At 38.0% G+C, this 23,310-nt stretch overlaps 1 protein-coding gene and 1 non-coding gene across 3 annotated transcripts in view; one reads left to right on the top strand and one right to left on the bottom strand.

Moving 5' to 3' along the window:
• GRB14 (growth factor receptor bound protein 14) overlaps positions 1-23,310 on the top strand; it is a 134,079-nt gene that overhangs the window by 33,433 nt on the left and 77,336 nt on the right. The window lies entirely within an intron of this gene.
• Positions 20,361-20,467, bottom strand: LOC133768435 (U6 spliceosomal RNA). Its single transcript, XR_009866962.1, has one exon. It is a non-coding gene; the product is annotated as a U6 spliceosomal RNA (small nuclear RNA).

Here is a 23,310-nt window from a genome sequence, read left to right as displayed (position 1 = left end):
CTTATTTAATGGCCTGGGGTGGAAAGTGTCTCACTGGTTTGATGACCATGGAAGCAAATACTAGCGCCATCTCATGTGCTCATTCTCCATGCTTAGTCTTAGAAAGTCTCCACATTCTGCACAGAAGATTGATGTGAAAGACTGTTTTTAACTACCAGCTTATCTATTTAACTGCTAGGATGGAGAGGAACTCTGTTAAGTCCATAGACAGAAATTGCTATGTATTGTCTCCAACCAATTTGATGTTAGGATAAAAAATAATTTCTTAGGCTGATAGAAACTCATGATGCTGGATAATTTGACTATGCTAACTACATAACTGATGTAAGATTACAGCCAAGTTTTTGCATGTTAATACACATGTGATTTAGCTGTTTTCAAAATAAATAAAGTGGCAGTTCTATAAATATGCATTGGAATAATGTGAGCTTTAATATCAAAATAATGGCATTAATGTTTTCTATTGATAGAGTGAAGGCTCTATTGTGTCTTGTTTGAAATTTTTGAGAGTTGAAACTACTTCTATAAGTCAGTATCCAAGTAGATTGAGACTTAGGTTCAGATGATGAACACTATGGAGGAGAGATGTTTAGTCTCACAGAATTCATCCATTGTCAGAGTGCCTCGTATCTATAGGGCATAAATTCAGAGTTGGTTCATGTTAGATTATAATCTAAATAATGCTTTTGTTGCTTTTATCTCCTCCAAACTGTTGTACTTGCTCTATTTGAATGTGGCTTAAAGTTGTGCCATTTATTTTATAGCAGAATTGATATAAGTATAGTTCATTCAAGATAGTCACTGGGAGATGTTTTTGTTTCATAATTTTGGAAGAGCACACTTATTTTTAGATATTGACAACAGTCTTAAACATTCCCTTTTGCGACTGATCTTAATTTCTTGAGAGCATATGCTGCCGAGAGGGAGCAAAAAGTTGGTTACAGTTAGTTTTAAGGAATGAAGTGGGCTGACTTGCAAGTATCTGAAGATAGTCTTGAGGCTCTGCATCTCTTACATGTAGGACATGAGATTAGGGACCCTACAGATAAAGTTAGTTCTCTTTGCACCGTATGAATACTCAAGGAGAAGCCGGGTATCTGCAACCAGAAGGAGGGTTCCTATCAGAACCCAACAATGCTAGCACCCTCGTTTTGAACTTTCAGCTTCTAGAACCATGAGAAATAATTTTTTGTTGGTTGTAAGCCCACTGCTGGTACTCTGCTACAGCAGTCCAAACTGATTAAGATGGGAACATTGATGGAATAAGGATATAGTCAGAATTTTTGTCTGTGACATTTTCTGTTGAGCTGCAAAGTAGAACATTCTAAACATGCTTGTATTTTTTTAAATGATAAAAGAATTATTGTAGTTGTCATTGAATTAAATGCATTCTAGTAGGACAGTTTCTTGAAACTGAAAATATAATAATATAATCCTCTTGATGGCCCAAGTGCTTGGGTCCCTGCACTCTCATGGGAGACCAGGAAGAAGCACCTGGCTCCTGGCTTCGGATCAGTGCAGCGCCGGCCATGGCAGCCATTTGGGGAGTGAACCAATGGAAGGAAGACCTTTCTTTCTGTCTTTCTCTCTCACTGTCTAACTCTACCTGTCAAATAAATTAAAAAAATAATTCTCTATAAATAGCAGTTATATACTGATCATACATTTTAATACCTATAAAATGTCATTTTTTAAAGATTTATTTATTTATTTGAGAGGCAGAGTTACAGACAGCAGGAGAGACAGAACTCTTCCATCTGATGGTTCACTTTCCAAATGGCGCCAATGGCTGGAGCTGGCCAGTCCAAAGCCAGGAGCCAGGAGCTTCTTCCAGGTCTCCCACATGGGTATAGGGAACTGAGCACCTGGGCTGTCCTCCATTGACTTCCCAGGCCATCATCAGGGAGCTGGACGGGAAGTGGAGCAGCTGGGACTCAAACATTTGGGATGCCATTGCTACAGGCAGAGGCTTAACCGACTATGTCACAGCACCAGCCCTCACACCTATAAAATTTCTATAAATGATTCATTGATTGCAGGAGAAACCTCTGTGTGTGATGTATATATTCAACATACAAAATGGATAATTCTACCTTGAAAATGTAACATGGAGCTAATATACTGGATTTATACTCATAGCTACCAATAAATATATATAATCCAAAAGAAATTTAAAAGTTTAAACGGAATCCAAATCTTTCCCCATACAGCCTTTCCTGCAGCAAGCTGAGCATTCCAAACTGTTATATTGATTTTAGAACCATGCTACTAAGAATAGCTTTCAACTCCTCCCCATTTATGCCAGAAAATAATAGTCTTTACTTTGTGATTAAGCTGTCAAATAGATAAAGGAGGCTGAAAATAAAAATATAGGTTTATTTTAAACATTTTATAATGGAACTCCATATAATGAGACCTACTTAATAACTTCTGAGACAAACATTTTTTGAAACATTTCATGCATTCACTGCATTTGTATTTTCTGGTATGTTTGTTAAATCAGTATCATTATCACATAGTCACACTTCATAAATATTTGAACTTGAGGTAAAAAAATGCATATTCTCCCACAATTGCAGTTAAGAATACTTTTCTCTCTCCACCTACATACAACTCTGTAATGATGTCCACATTTGCTTTTTCAAAGTTTCTGCTGTGACCACTGGCAGAAGCATCAGAGCAGAACAGATGGTCTGTTGATTTGAGCAGAGAAATTCTTTGGCCCTTATTTAATTCAGTAGTTCTAGCCAATCTGCTCAGGAGAGTCTAATGAGAGAACATAAGGATGCTGCTGTTAAGATGAGGTGCATTGGCAGCATTTCTGCATTTCTTACGTACTCATAGCTGGGCATTGTTGTCAGTTTTCTTATCTCTATAGAACCAAATAAGGGATCATGTCAATAATAAAAGTGTTTTTTCCATGTGGTGTAACATTTTCAAGAGGCAACTCTGTTTAAATCCTGTTACCTAAAAGGAGATTTAGAACATTGGGAACTTGGGTTTATCTGTTATCATTTGATGAGAAGTTGATAATCTTATTTGGCTAAAGCACACTTTTGGTGATCACCGAGGTTCTGCTGGGGAAGGTAGGGATGAGTAGGTTGGAGGTCATGAGCGATGCTGAAGTTCCCTTTGGAACCGGATGTTTCTTGCAGAAGTTGCCATGACAAACACCATCATTAAAGAGCGTTCCTGCTTACCCACTTTCTGGGGTCTACTGCATTGATTCCACTTTATCCACACTCTTGCATGCTTTTAATTCTGTGAGAAGTTTGATGTCCGGTGGTTTCCTTTCCAACTGGTCCTGATTTCTAGAATGAAAATTTGCTTTGGGTGGTAATACAAAATGCCATTTTCTGATCAGTAAGGTTAGCAGACTCTGAACTGGGAAAATAAAAGGGGGGTGAAAATGTTTGTCATGAGTTCTTTATTAGAAATTAAACTAATTGGCTGCCTGATTTCCTCTTCACTTCCTTTTTTATTGGCAGTAATATTATTTGTTAGTCATGACATCAGAATTGGCAGATGTAAGCATAAAAGATGGTTATGTCAATTCCCATATTACAGGCAATATCTTTTTTTAATGACAAGGATTATAGAGAAATTGCAGTTAAGCTTGTTTGGGGAATACAGCATTCAAATAAACTGGATTTTGTTTTGTTAGTAACTAATGGACAACTTTCATAGCAGAGAAACTGCACTGGACAGAGTAATTCACCTGAGCTAATGAATGCCCATCACTGTGCTTGAAACAGAAAGGGTGTTCATTAGTGAGGGGCTCTTTTTTAAAGAATGGCTTCACTTGACACTCACTTGTTTATTCATTTGTCTGCATATAGAATTCTAGGTTAAAAATAATTTGATTTTCAAAACTTTGAGGTTTTAATCTATTGTCATCTAGCATCCAGCCTTCAGATGAAAAGCTTGCAACCTGATTCCTGCTTATTTGTAAGAGGTTTTATTATTATTATTGGTAGTAGTTTTCATTCTTTCCTCTGGAAGCATCATAGTTTTTCTCTTATTGTTAGGATTTTGATATTTCATCAAAATATGTTTAACATTGTCTTTTTGGAGAAAATTATTCCTGCTTTGTACTTGGTGGGCTCATTTATTCTCAAGCCTGCAGTCTTTTATTCAGCTAAGAGAACATTATGTGTTTCATTATTTTCTCTCTTCTGTTTTCCCCTTCTGGGTCCAAATTTTGCCAAGCATTATGTCAGCCTTATGGCTTTGAGCAAGTTAACCTCTCACATCTTTGATCATCAATTGCATTATTATGAAGTGGAAATTATAATCACCAGGAGGCCAGTGCCCAATATGGTAATTATTTTCTCTCCTTCATATATCTTGTTCCTTTAAGCTTATCATTTTGATCAAGGTACTTGAATCTAAATATAGACTTCTGGCTCTTAAAGTGATGTCTAGGCTGTTTTTAGCATGAAGGTTATTGGACGTGATTCTGTCTTCTTCAAGGTAGCACTGCCTCATTTATGAAAGCTTCTTTGGATATTGTAGCTTAGTTATATGACAGATTCAGCACCATAGGAAAGGGAAAAGCAAATGTGGAAATGAGAGAATGTTAAATAACAGGGTGATTCTTAGAGTTTACTTTAATGTAGTCTATAAAGAAAGCATTGGTATCTGTAGTTCGATGAATGACTTCTGGATTCATCTTCCCAAAAGAACAGCTCTGGTCATGTCATGTTCCTTCTTAAAAACCTTCACTGATGGGGCTGCTGTTGTAGTGTAGCAAGTAAAGCCACTGCCTGCAATGCAGGTATCCCATATGGGCACTGGTTTGTGTCCTGGCTGCTCTATCTCTGACCCAACTCACTGCTAATAACTTGGGGAAGAGCACTGGAAGATGTGAAGTGCTTGGACCCAACTCACTGCTAATAACTTGGGAAAAGCACTGGAAGATGTAAGTGCTTGGACTCTGGCCACCCATGTGGGACCTGGATGAAGCTCCTAGGTTAAGCCTGGCTCAGCTCTGGCTTTTGCAGCCACTTGGGGAATAAACCAGCAGATGCAAAGTTCTCTCTCTGTCTCTCCTTCTCTCTCTGTAACTCTAACTTTAAAATAAATAAGTAAATCTTTTTTTTTGAAAAAAGCTTTTATCAATCTATATGCACATGATTTGTGCAACTTTTAAACTACTTAACATACTACATTGGTTTAACTTTGCACAGGAACTATGTCATATTAACCATAACTCATGTACATTGTGCATTCAGTAAATTTGGTTCAATGGATAAGTGAGTGGATATGTTGTAGCCATGCTGCCTTGTAATGTTTTATATTGAGCAAAGTGGATTCACAGTTTGTTTTTCTTTTTTTTTTAATTTTTTTTTTTTTAATTTTTGACAGGCAGAGTGGACAGTGAGAGAGAGACAGAGAGAAAGGTCTTCCTTTTTGCCGTTGGTTCACCCTCCAATGGCCGCCGCGGTAGGCGCGCTGCGGCCGGCGCACCGCACCGATCCGATGGCAGGAGCCAGGTGCTTCTCCTGGTCTCCCATGGGGTGCAGGGCCCAAGCACTTGGGCCATCCTCCACTGCACTCCTGGGCCACAGCAGAGAGCTGGCCTGGAAGAGGGGCAACCGGGACAGGATCGGTGCCCCGACTGGGACTAGAACCCGGTGTGCCAGCGCCGCAAGGCGGAGGATTAGCCTAGTGAGCCGCGGCGCCGGCCCACAGTTTGTTTTTTAATGGCACTGATTAGTGGCTGTTGATATTTATTCTGCTTAATTGGGATGTAACTGACAAATAAAAGTTGTGTATCTTTAAGTTGTACATGTTTTCATGTAGGTATATGCTGTGACAGGACTGACACAAGCAAGCCAATCCCATAACCTTGTATAGTTACCTTTTTATGTATATGTGTTAAAACTCTTACAGTTGATCTTCTTTGTAAATTTCAAATATTGATTTTTGTAAGTAGCTAGATGCACTTGCTAATGACACAGGGATACTGTCAGATATTTGGGTAGAAGTTATTCAGCTTCAATCCTATTCTTGTCAAGATATTTTATGAGAAAAAAATGAAAATTAAATAAAATACTACTGTGACTGAAAATATTGTGCATTTTAATGAAACTTCTTGTACCATCTGACTTGTTCTGCCCTTGGAAGTAGTTTAAAAATACTGACATTACATGGGATTGATGGCAATAATTCTGCTGAGAATTGAAGTCTATTTCAAAATGCATCTTCTCTTCTGTTTCTTTTCCACTGATGAAATTGAAAATATTGACAGCCAGTGTTCTTTCTTTTGTGGTTCTCAAACTTTTTGTTCCCCCAGAAACTTTTTATTTAAGGAATACAAACTTCATGCTTTTCATAAATACAACTTGAGGAATATAGTGAGTCTTCCTGCTGTACCCCCCCTCCCACCCACACTCCCAACCCTCTTTCTCCTCCCTCTCCTATTCCCGTTCTTATTTTTTTACTAAGACTTATTTTCAATTAACTTTATACTGTTAATTCTGTACTAAGAAAAGAGTTCAAAAAATTGTATTAAAAAAAACAACCAAGTGTTCCTCAACAGTCGAGACAAGGGCTATTAAACGTCATTGCATCTTGAAGTGCTAATTCCACTTCTCTAGATGACCTTTTAGGTGCTCTATTAGTTATCACAGATCAGGGAAAACATATGATATTTATATGATATTTTTTGTTCTTTTGGGACTGGCTTATTTCACCAAGTATGATGTTTTCCAGTTTTATCCATTTTGTTGCAAACAACAGGATTTCTTTATTTTTTCTTTTTTTACTGCTGTATAGTATTCCACGGTGTATATATCCCATAATTTCTTCAGTTGATGGACATTTGTGTTGATTCCAGATCTTAGCTATTATGAATTGAGCTGCACAAGACATAGGGGTACAGATAACTCTGTCATATGCTGTCTTCATTTCCCTTGAGTAAATCTCCAGGAGTGGGATGCCTAGGTCATATGGTAGGTCTATATTCAGATTTCTGAGGTACCTTTGTACTCTCTTCCATAATGGCTGTACCAGTTTATGTTCCCACCAACAATGGATTGGGGTACTTTTTCCCCCACATCCTCACCAACACTTATTGTTTGTTGATTTCTGTATGAGAGACATTTGAATTGGGGGTGAAGTGAAACCTCATTGAGCTTTTGATTTGTATTTCCCTGAAGGCTAGTGATACTGAGCACTTTTTTCATGTGTCTGTGGCACATGTGGATTTCATCTTTTAGAAAATGCCTACTTAAGTCCTTTGCCCATTTCTTAACTGGGTTGTTTTGTTGTTGAGTTTCTTGATCTCTTTATATATTATAGTTATTAATCCTTTATCAGTTACATGGTTTGCAAATAATTTCTCCCATTCTGTTGGTTGTCTCTTCACTTTGCTGAGTGTTTCTTTTGCAGTGCAGAAGCTTCTCAATTTGATAGAATCCCATTTGTCAATTTGGCTTTGATTGCCTGTGTCTCTGGGATCTTTTCCAAGAAGTCTTTGCCTGTGCCAGTGTCTTGCAGGGTTTCCCCATTGTTCTCTAATAATTTGATGGTATCAGGTTATATTAGATATTTAATCCATTTTTGAGTGTGTTTTTGTGTAAGATGGAAATCCAGTTTTCCCAGTACCATTTGTTGCAGAGAATGTCCTTGCTCCAGGGATTGATTTTAGCTCCTTTGTCAAAGGTAAGTTAGTTGTAGATGAGTGGGTTGATTTCTGGCATTTTTGTCCTATTCCATTGGTCTATCCATCTGTTTTTGTACAAGTACCAGGCTGTTTTGATGATAACTGCCCTCTAGTATGTCTTGTAGTCTGGTATTGTGATGCCCCTGGCTTTGTTTTTATCAAAAATGGCACCTGCCCTCTCTTGGCTAGTTATAGGACACTGGTGCTGGGTGGTTGGGGAGAGAGAAATATGCCCCCTTTTTTGTCCTTTAGGTTGGCAGGTACACTGTCCCCTACAGGGCTGCAAACCAGACCGCCATCAGGCTGTTCCCCCAGCTTTATTGCAAGTGGCTTGGGCTGCTGCAGTCTGGTTTCACCTCACTTCAAACCTGGTGAAGAGGTTCTTAACTGCTGAGGTCTTAAATTGTGTGTATCCACACCCTCCATGTAGTTCCACAGTGTGCCTCTCATATGCATGGAGTTTCCTCTGCTGTTTTCTCCTTAACTCTTCTCTGAGACTGTGCTCTCTCCACTTTTTTTTTTAACTATCCAATATACTTTTAAAATTTTATTTATTCAGAGAGGGAAGGAGAGAAGGAGAGACAGAGATACTGAGAAAAAGAGTCAGACACACAATGCTCCCATCTTCTGGTTCACTTCCCAGATGCCCACAATGGCCACAGGACTGGGTGAGGGCAAAAGTTAGGAGCCAGAAACTCAGTCCCCGTGTGAGTAGCAGGAACATAATTGCTTGGGACATCACTTGTGCTTTCCAATGTCTGTATTAGCAGGGAGTTGGAATCAGGAGCTGGAATCTTGAATTGAACCTGGGTACTCAACTTGCAATGTGGATATCTAAAAAGCAAGATATGGGGGCTGGTGCTGTGGTGTCATGGGTAAAGCCTCAGCCTGCAGTGCTTCTCTCTCTGCCTCTGTCTCTCTGTAACTCTGCCTTTCAAATAAATAAATACATCTTTTTAAAATCAAGATATGAAGAAGTGCAGGGTAAGACATTGTATGGAAGTTTATTATACATGACTGAAAATACGTGGCAGATCAGCCATAATTTTGTGATTTCAGTGACTAGGATGACTGACTTGTGGCAAGTCAGCATATTCCCTTGTATTTTGGCAGTAGTGATGGTTGTACTTAAGCCTTCTGAGGACTTTTGAATTGTAACGATTTGTTCTCAGTCATCCTTCTGAACAATATGCAAACTCAGAAAATGAGTATGTTTTTGAGTTATATATTTATTTTTTACCCTTGTAACTGGATAAATACTTAAATACCATTTTAAACTTAATTTTATACATTAGGTAGAAGCCCTGAGAATTAGTAGAGGACCTGGCACTAAAAGTCAAGTCTTTCCACTTAATTATAACAATATTAAATTCTAACAATATTAGCAACAACAACAACAACAACACACTATTAGTGCATTAGCCTACAGTGGGGAAAAAGTTTTGGATCTGTAATATAATTTATTGACTACTATGTTGGAAGTGAAAAACAGTAGGATTATAAAGTTCAAGATTTGTTAAGTCAGGGGCCAGTGCTGTGGCACAGCAGGTTAATGCCCTGGCCTGAAGCGTTGGCATCCCATATGGGCACCAGTTCGAGACTTGGCTGCTCCACTTCCAATCCAGCTCTCTGCTATGGCCTGGGAAAGCAGTAGAAGATGGCTCATGTCCTTGGGCCCCTGCACCCACGTGAGGGACCTGGAAGAAGCTCCTGGCTTCAGATCAGTGCAGCTCCAGCCGTTGAGGCCAGTTGGGGAGTGAACCATCAGATGGAAGACCTCTCTCTCTCGCTCTCGCTCTTCCTCTCCTCTCTCTGTGTAACTCTGACTTTCAAATAAATAAATAAATCTTTTAAAAAATTTGTTAAGTCAAATCATTGCAAGCCAGGGACTTTGTGTGGGTGTGTGTATGTGTGCACGTACCATATATTCTTTCCGTTACTACTATAAAGAAACTGAAGCATTGAGAAAGTAAGTAGCTTGCTCAGGATCACGTTCTCATTAAGTGTCAGAATTGGGATTCCGGAAGGGGAGAGGGAGCGGGAAAGGGGAGGGTTGTGGGTGGGAGGAAGTTATGGGGGGGAGCCATTGTAATCTATAAGCTATACTTTGGAAATTTATATTCATTAAATAAAAGTTAAAAAAAAAAAAAAAGAATTGGGATTCCAGTTCTGGTCGTCTGACTTAGCCTGTCAGTGAAACCCAGAAATGTGATCAACTTTGATTTCACTTTCTAATGAAGCTTTTTAATGTATACAGATTTTCTAAGACAATAAAGATTAGCTTTAAACCCAAGATCACAACACTAGTATTAGAAAAGGTTTCTTAAACATTATTTTATCTCATTGTGGAGCATACCTGTGTTACAATTCATAAACACAACTGTTTTGTTATAGTGCTGATTAAAATTTCTTACTTGAAATAGAAATATGATGCAACTTGAAAGTTGAAGTGTAGACTGTAAATTGAATGAAATGCAATCTGTTCTAAATTCTAGGCATTGTATAGAATATCATTCTAATGTTCAAGTGCACCTGAGACCTCCCAGTCCTGTCAAAAACACATACAGCCTATATTTTCAGATCCTATGGAGAGGGGGCTCTCCCTCAAATAGGGAAGCTCTATTCCATTGAACCTATCTGGAATGTTTACAATCTGAACAATTTATGAAGAAATGATTTCTACTTTGATATTAAGAATGAGTATTTTACAATTTCAGATGGCTTATTAAATATCTTTTTACTATTTTCTCACCTTTTTATGTTACTTGTTTTTCTTTGTCTTCTTTTGGACTACTGAAGTATTTTTAAATTATTTAATTATTTTACACTATTAGCTTGTGGCTGTATGGTATTTTACTGTTTTTTTTTTTTTGGTGGTTACCCTAGACATTGTAAATTCATCCTTGACTCTTTGAAGTGGAATTGTTGCACTACTTAACTATTCTTCTTCCACACTATGTTAATATTGTCATGTATCTTAATTCCACATCTAATTTAAGCTTTAAAATACCATAATATGCCTGATTACAATTCATTGTGAATTACTAACATATATTTATCTTTTCCATTGTTTGCGCTTTTACTTCATTTTTTTTTTTCATTTCCAGGGAATAATCTGCTTCTACTTAAAGAATTTGCTTTAATATTTATTTAATGCTATTCTTCTGTGGAAAAAACTCTAGGATTTTTTAAAATCTGGAAATGTATTTTTTTAAAAGATTCATTTATTTATTTGAAAGTTAGATCCACACAGAGCTAGAAGGAGAGGCAGAGAGAGAGAGAGAGAGAGAGAGAGAGAGAGAGAGAGAAGTCTTCCATCTACTGGTTCACTCCCCAACTGGCCTTAACGGCAGAAGCTGTGCCAATCTGAAGCCAGGAGCCAGGAGCTTCTCCCAGGTCTCCCACTCGGGTGCAGGGGCCCAAGGACTTGGACCATCTTCCACTGCTTTCCCAGGCCATAGCAGAGAGCTGGATCGGAAGTGGGGCAGTCAGGACTCAAACTGGTGTGCGTTTACCTGCTATGCCACAGCATTGGCCCTGAAATGTATTTTTTTTTTTTTTGTGAGAGATGTTTCCACTGGGCATAACATTCTTGGTTGGCATTATTGTTCTCCTAGAATTTTTATAAATTTCTTGATCTGACTCCTTTCAGTTCTGTTCAGAAATCAGATGTCATTCATTTTATTGGCTCTTCAAGGATATTTTTTTATTCAGACTACTTTTAAGATTTCTTCATGTCTTTGATTGTGTCTAGTAATGGTTTTCTTTACATTTCTCTGCTTCATGTGTAGTGCTTCTCTCTGGGATTCCTCAGTGTTGGAATGTTTTGGCTATATGAAGAACATTTAAAAATACTGTTTTTATTCCAGTTCTTTTTTACCCTTAAGACTTTGTCTCAAATATACCTTGTGCTCTTTTTCCCTCTCCCTTTGCCCTTCTATTGGTGTGAATGTTTTTGTTGAGATATTCCAGTTGATTAATCTTCTCTTCGGCTGTACACAGTATGCATTAGGGTCATATTTTGAGTTTTGAATTATGTAATTGCACTTTTCAGTTCTAAAATATCCATTTTATTCATTTTTTATTTTATTTATTTATTTTTATTTATTTGACAGAGTTAGACAGTAAGAGAGAGAGACAGAGAGAAAGGTCTTCCTTCTGCTGGTTCACCCCTCAAGTGGCTGCTACGGCCGGAGCTATGCTGATCCGAAGCCAGGAGCCAGGTGCTTCTCCTGGTCTCCCATGCAGGTGCAGGGAACCAAGCACTTGGGCCATCCTCCAATGCCCTCCCAGGCCACAGCAGAGAGCTGGACTGGAAGAGGAGCAATCGGGACTAGAACCTGGCACCCATATGGGATGCTGGTGCCACAGGTGGAGGATTAACCAAGTGAGCCACGGTACTGGCCCCCATTTTATTCATTTTTATATATTAAGTTCTTTGTGAGTTTTGCCATCTATTATGTTGAACACATTAATTCCAATTATTTTGAGGTCCGTATCTCATAACTCTAGGATCTAGATGTTTTTGTAAGTTCTCTTTCCAACCCTATTTCTTTGTTATCCTGTTGATTTTTAATCAAATACTGGACACTGTGTGTATAAAAGTAAAGTTTTAGATCAAATCATCTTTCTCCTCAGGATACTCACTCGATTGCCTGACTGGAAAGAGAGCCTCAGCCTAGCTATGAGAGTAGCTCATATGACCAAAGATAATTGCCACAGGGAAGAACACTGGGTGATGTAGCTTAATGATGCAATATAAAGCAATGCAAATTTAAGTGTGAGGAAGGGAGGCCTTAAAAAAAGCACCTCTGTCCACTATGGCCATGAGAAGTGAGGGAGAGAATACAGATACAATGTAAGAGTGTCATAAAGAAAACAGTGATCTTCAGTGATAGTCAGGATTCTGTTATAATGATGTAGAAGTTGAGAGAAGAGATTGACTTTTGTGAGATTTTATTCATGAGTAATTGTGAGATTTAAAGATTTAGTAAAAGCATGTTAGTAGTTGAGGCAGTGTGGATGAGGAGGTAAGAAATGATGATGAACTTGCCCTTTAGCAGAGATTATGAGGCCTAAGAATGGATACCTGTGATAAACATTAACAGCAGGGTGGGGAGGAATTGCATAGAGATCTGTGGTGAGAAACTCAAGATAGTCTTGTTGAAACTGGAAGGAAGGAAAATCTTCTCACTAGTACAGAGTTTTGTATTCTCTTAGCTGTTTCAATGACCCTGTGGAGGCCAGGGGGAGTCTACATTCATGGAGGTGCTTAGGTTTCATTTTATAATATAAGAGATGAAAAGAACTTGACTTGGGAGAGCTTAGAACTTGGTACTAGAATGGTTATGGAAAATGGATATGAACAGTGGTTCATATAAAAATGACTCCCAGATTTCTGACTCATGCAGCTCGATAGATTCTAGTGCCATGCACTGAGCTAGAAACGGGGAGAGGACTAGGTTTGGGTGGCAGATGGTAAATACATGAGTCGTTTGCTTCACAGAAATATCTGTACAGGAGATAGAAATTTGCAAGCATCTGTCTATAAAGTGGTAGTAAAATCTTGGGTCTGAATAGGTTGGCCAAAAGAGAGGATAGCCAACAATATCAACATAGTGCTGAAGAGCAAATAGAGTGAAGGATGGAGAGTATCCATTTTGCTTAACTTTATGAAGATTGTTGATGAAAGGGATGAATTAAGACCTTTTCAGTAGAGGTCTTAGATTGTACTTTTAGTAGTTTGCTGATAGAGAAAGAAAAGAGAGAGATTTTAGATGGAGAGAAATTTTATTATTATTTTTTTAACTTTTATTTAATGAATATAAATTTCCAAAGTACAGCTTATGGATTACAATGGCTTCCCCCCCACCATAACTTCCCTCCCACCCGCAACCCTCCCCTCTCCCGCTCCCTCTCCTCTTCCATTCACGTCAATATTCATTTTCAATTCTCTTTATATACAGAAGATCAATTTAGTATATATTAAGTAAAGATTTCAACAGTTTGCACCCACATAGAAACACAAAGTGAAACATACTATTTGAGTACTAGTTATAGAATTAAATCAAAATGTACAGCACATTAAGGACAGAGATCTCACATGAGGAGCAAGTGCACAGTGACTACTGTTGTTGACCCAACAAATTGACACTCTAGTTTATGGCACCAGTAACCACCCTAGGCTGTCGTCATGAGTTGCCAAGGCTATGGAAGCCTTCCAAGTTCACCGACTTTGATCATATTTAGACAAGGTCATAAAAGACAGGGTGAGGATAGTAACCAATGATCCTAAGAGTGGCATTAACCAGGTCTATAAGCCAATTAAAATAAAATTCTTAATAAAATGTTCCCATGTGGACATACAGTATGTACTCATATATAACAACATAATAGACCAATATAGCAATTGTAATAATAGCTTTTAAAATCTTTAACTCTTTTTGTAGATTGCGAATTGATTTGAATTGCTTTTTGTTTTTAGTAACCTCAGTTAACCATACTTTCTCTTAGTTGGTACTGTTAGTACATTATTGACTTCATCTGTTTACAGAGCCATCCCAAAGTACTGAATACAATAGAAGTGGCTGGAAAAAGTCCATAGGAACCTATAGGAGGACAGCTAAACACAGAACCAACATCACTTTAGTTTTATGAGCAGCAAATCATATGTGACTGTGGATGACAAAAGAGTTTAACTTGCCATGTTTAAAATTATAAACTCATCAACCAACAAGAGGCACTTGCTTACTTCACAGTATTTTTGAAAGTACCTGTAGGATTTTACAAGTATTTAACCCTTTAGGCCTCTGGGGCTTTCTCATTAAGATAACTATCATGTCTAGTAACATAAGATCATTAGACTTTTTAATTCTCAAACATTTGGAACGAGGCTTGAAACTCTGTGGGGAAAAGTTCACCAGGCTAACTAGAAGAGAGAGAGGGAAAAAAAAAAAGTGACCGATATGGACACGAGTTTCTCTCCGCTCACCCCTCAAAGGCGAGCAAGACAAAGAGCAGGTGCCATTTTGGACATACGTCATAAGCAGGGCGACCTCAGGTCTGCACCAGCCCTGAGCGTAGCAGAAAAACCTGACTCTAGGGGGGTGAAATAACAGGAGATTAGGATCTAACTTGGCAACCCAGTGGGATACTGCAGGAGAATTGGAGCCCACACGGAGGGCAGCAGAGATTCCCTGTGTGGTCCTTGGGAAAGAGCTTTCGATATCTGGCTCCTGTGGGTCTATCATTCCCCTGCTGACTACCTCCAATTATGTTCAGCTGTGCGGAATTACTTCCATTTTGAATAAAAAAAAAAGAATAAAAGAAGAGAGATTTACCACACCTAACCTGGGAATGTCACCTTTGGCACATCCTCAACCCTGAGGAACCAAACACAGCTCTCAGGCCACACTCATCTCAAGCCTCTAAGGCTCCACGGAAAGCAGACAGTCCACTTAATATAGAGCCATAGTATAACAAGAAAAAACACCACAGTGAAGAAACCAAATATCTCCAACATGCCAAACAACAAACGCAAAAACTGAGGTAACAAGAACAAGGAAGACACTATGACGCTCCCAAATGAAAAAGACACCCCAATGCAAGATTATGAAGATGATGAGATAGAAGAAATGCAAGAAGCAGATCTCAAAAAATTGATAAGAACATTAAGAAGTTCTCAAAAACAAATTCTTGAACTACAGAAATCCTTAATGGACAAGATAGAAAATCTCTCTCGGGAAAATGAAATATTAAGGAGGAATCAAAATGAAATGAAACAACTAGTAGAACAAGAAACTGTGATAGTGACAAGAAATCATAATGAAATGAAGAATTCAATAGATCAAGTGACAAACACATTAGAGAGCCTTAAAAACAGAATGGGTGAAGCAGAAGAGAGAATATCAGACTTAGAAGACAGAGAACAAGAAAGGAAACAGGCAAATCAAAGAAAAGAAGAAGAAATTAGAAATCTAAAAAATATTGTCAGGAATCTACAGGATACTATTAAAAAACCTAACATTCGGATTCTGGAAGTTCCTGAAGGCATGGAGAGGGAGAAAGGATTAGAAGGCCTTTTCAGTGAGATACTAGCAGAAAATTTCCCAGTTTGGAGGACAGAGGCTTCTTAGTACAGGAAGCTCATAGAACCCCTAATAAACATGACCAAAAAAGATCCTCACCACGACACATAGTAATCAAACTCACCACCGTGAAACATAAAGAAAAGATTCTAAAATGTGCAAGTGAGAAACATCAGATTACTCTCAGAGGGTCTCCAATTAGACTCACAGCAGACTTCTCATCAGAAACCCTACAAGCTAGAAGGGAATAGCAAGACATAGCCCAGGTACTAAGAGAGAAAAACTGCCAGCCCAAAATATTATGTCCTGAAAAGCTCTCATTTGTGAATGAAGGTGAAATAAAGACTTTTCATAGCAAACAGAAATTGAAAGAATTTGTTGCCACTTGTCCTGCCCTGCAAAAGATGCTTAAAGATGTGTTACAGGCAGTAACACAGAAACACAGTCATCAATATGAAAGAAGGTAAAGGAAGGAAACCTCACAGCAAAAGATCATAGGAAGCTCAATTTCTCTTTGACATAGTGTTAAAATCTGATTCTCTCTTAAAGCAATGTGTTAAAGTAATCTATTATGTTCTCTTGATGTCTGTTAAATTCTAATTGTTCAAAAACAGCTGAATTTTTATTAAGAGCTATGGGTTATTTAAACATGTGCTTATTTTCAAAGATTTGAATAATCACCTTGTAACAATGATCAAATTTGGTCTATGTTATGTCATGATTTTAAGGAATCTTATTTCAACCAGATATTTTGGATTTTGAGCCTTCTTGGCATTCTTGACAGGCATTCAAAAAATCAAAGTTTCAAACAATCTGGACTCTAAAATTTCCAGTAAATCTTGGACTTTGGTTTTTCCAGTTTGGGCCCAACTGAAAAAATCGAAGGACCTATGTCTCTCATCTTATAGAGACACCAACTAATCAGGCTATTTGGATTATATTAGAAGTACTGTCAAGATGTGACGTGGTACTAAATTTTAAGTTTCTGTAACGGAAAATGCTATTAATACAAATGTTTGAGAATTATATTTTGTTTTTAAACCCAGGTGTGGAGCTGGCATTGTGGTACAGCAGATTAACCCCCCACCTGCAATACCAGCATCCCATATTGGTGTGCTGCTTTGAATCCCAGCTGCTCTTTCTGATCCAACTCCCTGCAGATGTGCCTGGGAAGCAACAGAAGATGACCCCAAGTACCTGGGACCCTGCCACATACCTGGGGGACACAGATGGAGTTCTAGATTCCTGGCTTCATCCTAGCCCAGCACCAGCTGTTGCAGCAATTTAGAGTGTGAGCCAGTAGATAGAAAATTTCTTTTCTCTCCTTATCTTTGTTTCACTGCCTTTCAACTGAACTAAATAAATCTTTAGGAGCTAGCATTGTGGCCTACAGAGAAAAGCCACTGCCTGAGATACTGACATCCTGCATGGGTGCCATTTGTGTTTCAGTTGCTCTACTTTCAATCCAGCTCCCTATTAATGCCCTGGGGAAAAAAAAAACAACAGAAGATGACCTGAGTGTTTGGGTCCCTGCCCAAACATGGGAGACTCAGAGGAAGCTCCTGGCTCCTGGCTTCTACCAGGCCCAACCCGGGCCATTGTGGCCGTCTGGGAGTGAACCAGCAGGTGGAAAAATCTCTGTATGTCTCTTCCCAATCTTTTTGTAACTCCAGCTTTAAAAATAAATAAATAAATGTTTAGCAACAAAAAATAAATATTTAGAACATGCAACAGCAACAACAACAGCAACAAAGGGCTTGAGTATGTTTTAGTACCAAAGAGAGGCATCTGGCTCAGGCAAGGTTGGAAATAGAAGAGATCATAAAGTAAGGCTTCTGAAAGTGAAGAGGCAACTGACAGAATGGGAAAACACATTTGCAAACTATGCAACAGATAAAGGGTTGATAAGTAGAATCTACAAAGAAATCAAGAAACTCCACAACATCAAAACGAACAACCCACTTAAGAGATGGGCCAAGGACCTCAATAGACATTTTTCAAAAGAGGAAATCCAAATGGCCAACAGGCACATGAAAAAATGTTCAAGATCACTAGCAATCAGGGAAATGCAAATCAAAACCACAATGAGGTTTCACCTCACCCCAGTTAGAATGGCTCACATTCAGAAATCTACCAACAATAGATGCTGGAGAGGATGTGGGAAAAAAGGGACACTAACCCACTGTTGGTGGGAATGCAAACTGGTTAAGCCACTATGGAAGTCAGTCTGGAGATTCCTCAGAAACCTGAATATAACCCTACCATACAACCCAGCTATACCACTTCTTGGAATTTACCCAAAGGAAATTAAATTGGCAAACAAAAACCATCTGCACCTTAATGTTTATTGCAGCTCAATTCACAATAGCTAAGACCTGGAACCAACCCAAATACCCATCAACAGTAGACTGGATAAAGAAATTATGGGACATGTACTTTATAGAATACTATACAGCAGTCAAAAACAATGAAATCTGGTCATTTACAACAAGATGGAGGAATCTGGAAAACATCATGCTGAGTGAATTAAGCCAGTCCCAAAGGGCCAAATATCATATGTTTTCCCTGATTGGCGACAACTAACTGAGCACCAAAGGGGAAACACTATGAGAAACAGTGCCTTGATCAGCTCTTGTCCTGACTGTTGATGTACAATTTAATACTTTATCCCTTTGAGTATTTTTTTTCTACTTAATACTATTGGTTGAACTCTGTAATTAACACACAATTATTCTTAGGTGTTTAAATTTAACTGAAAAGTGATCCCTGTTAAATATAAGAGTGGGAATAAGAGAGGGAGGAGATGTGCAATTTGGGACAAGCTCAATCGGACTTGCCCCAAATGATGGAGTTAGAAATGTGCCAGGGGATTGCAATGCAATCCCATCAAGGTGGCATGTACCAATGCCATCTCACTAGTCCAAGTGATCAATTTCAGTTCACAGTTGATCACACTGAGAGGTCTAAGAGTCAAAGGGATCGCATAAACAAGACTAGTGTCTGCTAATACTAACTGATAGAATCAAAAAGGGAGAGAACGATCCAACATGGGAAGTGGGAGACACAGCAGACTCATAGAATGGCAGATGTTCTCTTAATAATCCCTAAGAGTTCCTAGTCTGATGTGCCACATTTAATTAATATGTGATCATTTTCAGTGTAAGCAGTGTTGCAGTGAACTTTCTTCCAGATGCCATTCTAAATATTTGTGCTGGTGAATCTGGATTTTAGAGAAAGGGAGTGGTTATATCAAAGGGTGTGCTTTCTCAGTATTTTTAGATACTGCAAATTTACTTCATAAAGTTTATTGCCATTTATAACCTTTTTATCAGTATTGGAGAATTTCACTCTCACCTGGCACTCATACCAGCTATTAAGATTATCAGTCATTTAAATTCTCAACTAATGGAGGGTCTTACTTTTTTTTTTGACAGGCAGAGTGGACAGTGAGAGAGAGAGACAGAGAGAAAGGTCTTCCTTTTGCCGTTGGTTCACCCTCCAATGGCCGCCACGGTTGGCGTGCTGCGGCCGGCGCACTGCGCTGATCCGATGGCAGGAGCCAGGTACTTATCCTGGTCTCCCATGGGGTGCAGGGCCCAAGCACTTGGGCCATCCTCCACTGCACTCCCTGGCCACAGCAGAGAGCTGGCCTGGAAGAGGGGCAACCGGGACAGAATCCGGTGCCCTGACCGGGACTAGAACCCGGTGTGCCGGCGCCGCAAGGCGGAGGATTAGCCTAGTGAGCCACGGCGCCGGCCGGGAGGGTCTTACTTTTAAAATGACTTATTTACTTGAAAGGCAGAGTGACAGACAGAGAGGAAGATCATTCCTCTAATTTACTCTCCAAATGGCCAAAACAGCTGTAGCTGGTCGAAGAAAAAGCCAGAACTTGGAACTCCATCTGGGTCTCCCATATAGGCGGCTGCTACTGCCTTCCCAGGTTCATTAGCAGGAAGCTGGATCAGAAGTGGAGCAGACAGAACTGGAATCAGCACTCCATTAAGGGATGTCAGCGCCATAGGCTGCTTATTTTAAGTGCATTTCTTTTATTACTGACGAGATTGAATATCTTTTCAAGTGCTTATGTTCAGTGTTATACTGAGTATATCAATTATATGTTAATCTTAGTCCTTTGTTTTTCTTTTGGGATTTTTTTGTTAATTTTTAGGAGCACTTTATGTATTCTGCTGACTAGTTGTTTTAAAATATATTTCATAAATATTTTCTGCATCTGTGATTTATATTTGAATTTTATGGATGGAATCTTTTATGCCATAAATATTAAGATATTTGTGAGTTAACATTCATTTTTTTAAATTGTGTTAAGATCTTGCCCAAGAAGGCTTTTTTTTCCCACAAGATTACTAAAGCATTCTTAAGCTATTTCTTCTAACATGTTTATAAATTATTTTTTAGAAATTTCTTTTTAGCTTTCTAATAATGGAGCCCATTTTAGTGTATAGTGTTAGATTAAAAAAAATCTGTATCTTTTGTTTATTCAAATGCATGATAATCCAGTTTTGAGTGTCTAATCTTCCTGCATTGATTTTCAGTAAAACACACACAAACGCACACACACACAAGAATCTATCAGTACCTTTAAAAAAAAAATGGAATACTTCACGAATTTGCGTGTCATCCTTGCACAGGTGCCATGCTAATCTTCTCTGTATCATTCCAATTTTAGTATATGTGCTGCCAAAGCGAGCACTATCAGTACCCTTTAAAAACTTGGGTTATGTTAGGTCATCAGGTGTGTAAAGATTTTCCTGGTTGATCTTATTTGTTTAATTTTCCTATATAATTGCACATTTTCTGTACTTTGAAGCAGTTTGAATGATTATCCTTAAAGGTTATGTAGAATTTCTTTATAAACTAAACCATCTAGGACTGTGTCATATTTTGAAGGAGTATCTCTTTAACAATCTTCTCTCTCTCTTTCTAAGGTAATTTGTACCTTTGAATTTTCTGTTTTCTGGAGTCAATTTATATAAACTATTTTGTCCTAGAAAATTATCCGTTTAATCAAGTTTTATTTATATGAAATCGGAAAATATAGTTTCTTATGATTCTTTCAAATTCTTCTTCATTTTCTTGGAATGATTTCTTGTTTTATATATTGATACTCTCTCCTCCACTCTCTCTGACTCATTCCCCTCACCCCAATTTGTTTCACTATCTATTTTATTAGCTTCCCAAAATAACAGATCTAATACTTATGTATTAATTTTATCATTTTTTCTTTTTTCCAAGTTTTAATTTCTACTTTTATCCCTTCTATTTTCTACCTTCTGCTTTCTTTATGTTTAATTTAATGATATTTTCTTAAATTTGGCATGTTAATGAATTTTTTTAAATCCTTGTTTACTAGATATATGTTTAAGGCTGGGAATAAAACTCTGAAAACTGCCTTAGCAGTATACAATATGATACATATTTTCAAGTCAAATTAAAATTATTACATAGATATTTCACAATTTCAATTTTCATTGCTTCCTTTGACAGAACAGTTAATTGGAGAGTCTTAAAAATTTCAGATGCTATGAGCTTCCTAACTCCAGATTTAATTAATGATTATTCCTTTTATTGTATTGTGACAGGAAATTGTTGCCTGTCTTCCTTCCACTATTAGAATTTAGAAGGATCTTATCTTCCACTTCAGATATGATCAAGTTTTTATTTTTTCTTTCTTAAAAACCTTCTCAGAAAGTATATTCCCTGATTTCACCTCAGGCTTCAATACTTACAAAATTTATCTTATTATGTTAGCCTATTCATATTTTCTATACTTATACTTAATTTTTAATTGTCTTTATTCATGCTTTGAGAAAGAGTTGAATAATGCATAATTGATATTGTGTTTCCATCTGTATTAACTGTAAAGTTTGCTTTGTAAATGTGTATTATATGATGCATAGATATCCATAATAATTCTATATTTTGTTATGCCTTACACCATTCAGCATTATGGTGTTTTCTTCTTTGTTTACTGCTTTGTGTCATGAGTTCAATGTTACATGATATTGACCGCTGCTCACCACCTTTGCTGCTTCCCTGTCCCTATCTTCTTTCTTCCTTGGCCTATTTTTCTCCTATTCTTTTGTTCTCAAACTTTGTGACTTACTCAACTATAGGGTTTCTCTTTCCCGTACATGGAGTCTGTTTTATGATTCAGCTGACAGTTTGTTTCCTTTCCATAGGTGTGTTTAGCTCTGTAATGTTTCTTAGATAACATAAAAATTTAATGTTAGTTCTGTTATTTTGTTTTCCAATTTAGAGACTTTGAAAAATATTTTTCTTGGCTTTGTTTTTGCTTTTTTTTTTCAATAGAATATTTTTTAAAATTTATTTGACAGGTAGAGTTATAGACAGAGAAAGAGACAGAGAGGAAGGTCTTCCTTCCGTTAGTTCACCCCTGAAATGGTCGCTACGGCCTGAGCTACGCTGATCCGAAGCCAGGAGCCAGGTGCTTCCTCCTGGTCTCCCATGCAGGTGCAGGGGCCCAAGCACTTGGGCCATCCTCCACTGCCTTCCCGGGCCGCAGCAGAGAGCTGGACTGGAAGAGGAGCAGCTGGGACTAGAACCTGGCGCCCGAATGGGATCCTGGTGCTGCAGGCAGAGGATTAGCCAAGTGAGCCACGGCGCCGGTCCAGAATATTTTTTTTTTTTAAAGATTAATTAATTTATTTGAAAGGTAGAGTTACAGAGAGAGAGAAGGTGAGTGAGAGAAAGAGAGAGTGAGTAAGAGAGAGAGAGAGATCTTACATTCACTGGTTCATTCCCTAAATGGCTGCGAGGACAGGGCTGGACCTAGCCAAAGTCAGAAGAGCCTGGAACTCCATCCAAGTCTCTCACATGGGTGTAGGGGCCCAAGCACTTGGATCATCCTCCACTGCTTTCCCAGGTGCATTAGCAGGGAGCTGGATTGGAAGCAGAGAAGCCAGGTCCTAGTGCTCATATTAGATGCCTGCATCACAGGCAGTTTGCGCCACAATGGCAGTCCTTGAAAAGTTTGTATTTATATTATCATTATGTTTATATAATATATTATACATCACTACATATAATACTGTAGGAAAATGCTTAATCCTCTTATTTCTTTAAAACTATTTATTATTTCTCTCTGAGAAGTAATAATAAAGCTAATATTTTCTCTCCTCATCTTCTCTTTTGTACTGACTGATTTTAGCATTGTAAGATAAGTTACTTAAAATTATTATGTGATTTATCAGTTTTCAATCATCTTTTGGCCCTTACTTACTGAGAGTCAGCTGATATACTGTGTACTCCCATTCTTCCTTCTCCAGTTGTCTTCTTTCTTATCAAAAAGTTTTATCATTTCTATATTTTATGGATTATATTATTTATTTTTATGATAAAACTTCACACTTATGCTTGATTGAAATTTAGTCCCATAATTCCTTTCACTCTTTTTTAGCCATCTCTTAGATGTATCTTTTAGTAAATTACTCAAGAAGATCCCATGAGAACAAAATTTGACATGTTTGTAAAATGTTGAACATTTTATAGTTAATGTTTGCCTGAGTTGCACAT

This window comes from Lepus europaeus, chromosome 1, assembly GCF_033115175.1.
Source record: "Lepus europaeus isolate LE1 chromosome 1, mLepTim1.pri, whole genome shotgun sequence".
Taxonomy (NCBI): domain Eukaryota; kingdom Metazoa; phylum Chordata; class Mammalia; order Lagomorpha; family Leporidae; genus Lepus; species Lepus europaeus.
Note: the sequence above shows the minus strand (reverse complement) of the source record. Positions and strands in the feature narration are given on the sequence as shown.